The 2,579-nt window shown below is 46.2% G+C and overlaps 1 pseudogene; it reads right to left on the reverse strand.

Annotated features, from left to right (window-relative positions):
- Window positions 1–522: 522 nt before the first annotated feature.
- On the reverse strand, window positions 523–1,452 carry LOC146304303 (coxsackievirus and adenovirus receptor homolog pseudogene; annotated as a pseudogene).
- Window positions 1,453–2,579: the final 1,127 nt, after the last annotated feature.

Genomic DNA, 2,579 nt, shown 5'->3' on the forward strand with positions numbered 1-2,579 from the left:
TACCCAGAACGGTTGCTTGACTGTGGGTATCAAGGTGAGGAGTGAAGGGTGGGTGAGTTGAAGTTCCATAAAAGGGACCTCCGTGGGGCAAGTACCAAAGAGACACGCCCAGGACAGTTGCCTGAATGAGGGCAAAGTTAAAGAATGAATAAAGACTTGAAAACAAGCAGAGAAGAATTCCTGGAAGACGAGGTTGCTTTTATGGAATTACAACGGTGTACCAGGGGCACGAAGTTTCAGGAGGACAGGACATCTGGATAATAAGCCTGAGAGGGGTGCTTAAGAGTGGGTGAACAGGTTCAAATGGTGGTCGGGGTCTCCTGGAGTTCAAGTTCCAGGAAATCGACCTCCATGGGGCAAGTACCAAAGATACATGCCCAGGACAGTTGCCTGAGACTGATGACTATTTTTCATTCTTATTTATTTATTTTTTTTATTCTTATTTTATTTTTATTTATTTTTTTCCACACACACGCACACACTATTCTTTAATTGTGATTACAGATTGCCTGGTGATTGTATTTACATGGGGGTTCTTGGTGACATCACAAGTGTTTCTTGTGTTCTCTGTGCGGCACGGTTTGGGAGACTTATCTTGCGGCGTGTTGGGGGACTTGCATCTTCCACAATCTCATTGGAGGTTTCTCCTTCATTGGAGGACTCCCGTCGCTGCCGTAGAATGAAGTATGTGATGGCAGTGATGATCCCGATGGCGGCCACGGTGCCTGCTACGATTCCTGCAATCATTCCCGCCGATGGAGAACCTGGTAGGTCCAGTTCCAGGAAGCACTCCTCCACACCAACACGATTAGCGGCAGTGCATTTGTAAGTTCCTGCATCGCTCTCACTGGCATCTTGGATGGTGAGTGTGCCTGCCATTTGATCCATCACCGCCGAGGTGGGCAGTTTCCAGGGTGGTATTCTTTCCCATTGGTACTGGATAGGTGCAGCACCTTCCTGAGATCCACAATGTAGCACTTTGGTTTTGACAACCTCTCCGGACCCTTCAGTGTAATAACAACTGGGCTTTGATGGCCGTTTGAGCACTCTGAGGACCATCTTGATGCTTTGGATGCCTGGAGTCTTCTTAACCTGGCACTTGTAGATGCCGGTGTCTCTGTGAGTCAGCAGCGAAAGATGAATGCCAGCATCTCCTTTCGCAGGGTCTACTGCATGGAAGTAGACTCTGCCCTTTAGAGGTTCATAGAGACTGTCGTAGATCTGGCCGGCCGAATACAGGAGCACCTCTTCCGTTTCCATTGGGTGGCGTACGGACTTCACGCTCCATTCGATCTCCAAATTTCCTTCATCCTCCGGGGCAATGGTGAACTCGCAGTTCAGCTTCACATTCTCTCCCTCAGCCTTCTCCAAAATCTTGTTGGTGGTGGTGATGATCTCCAGTCCTTTAGCTGTTAGCACCATGATGGAAAGTAGGAAGGCAAGCCGGTCCATGGTAGCGTCTGTCTCTGCAGCCAGACTTGCTCCTTATATAGTCCTTGGTCAGAAAAGGTCACACCCACCAGTAATTTCAAGAGCCAATAGAATGTTTCGGTTTGACTGTTGAAATTGTGGAATTCCATGTAGACAACCTGGGAAAATGACTCAAATTTTGAATTTGGCGCCTTTTTGATTTTGCAACTATTTTTGCAACTATTGGTTGACGGCCAATTGCGTCACTCCCAGCAGCGGTCAAGGGTATAAATAGAGGTGTCTTTTGGGAATGCATCAGAGTGAATTTGAACCGCCCTGCCTACAAGTTGGAAAACAGATCCGGAGGAAGGCTCGATTTATGGAAATGCCACGTCGTCAGCGGCCAGGTATGATCTTTGGAATTGTTCCCTTTGCACGTTCTTGTCTCGTTATATATCACATAATATAGAGTTTATTTGGCTTTCATTCTGCAGTGGAAATGGAACTATATGTGGACGCGCTAGCGCCAGCGCCAGCGCGTGGGCGAGCGCAAGCGCCAGCACCAGCGCCAGCGCCAGCGCCAGCGCAACCTCCGCTATGGATCACGATGGAAGTGGACAATAGAGTCCAGTCCCAACCGACTGGGGAAGGAAGGCAAGCATAATTCCATTTTAAAGACAGAGATATTATGATACAATAGATTCATTCAGAAGGCTAGGTCTACATCCAGGATAGTTACATAAAATCCTTAAAGACGACGTGCAATTCCCGGAAAGATACATTCATGTATGTAATTCAACCTGAAGCTAAATGATACATTTTTTAAATTGAGGATATTTTTTTTTCCCTTTCAGATGCAGTTGCCAGTGTCCCAATGATTGTGCTTTGTTGACCATCGCAATCGCGTGCATGATCACAGCGGTGTATTTGATCATCATGCTCATTCTTCATCATTTCAATGTCATCTAAATAAACTAAAGTTTGATTCCCAAGAAATCCTTGTCTGAGTCTTATTGGACTTATTGCATTCTCAAAAAAGTGTTCCCTGGAGTAGAATATTTGGAAGTGAATGTTTCCATTGTGGAACTTAGACTGATAACCAGGGTGGATTCCTGGAAGTTGATGTTGAATTTGTGGAAATGCAGTCATCCAACATAGGCAAATGAGCC

Source organism: Lutjanus erythropterus, unplaced genomic scaffold (assembly GCF_056507025.1).
Source record: "Lutjanus erythropterus isolate fLutEry1 unplaced genomic scaffold, fLutEry1.hap2 Scaffold_156, whole genome shotgun sequence".
Classification (NCBI taxonomy): Eukaryota; Metazoa; Chordata; class Actinopteri; order Lutjaniformes; family Lutjanidae; genus Lutjanus; species Lutjanus erythropterus.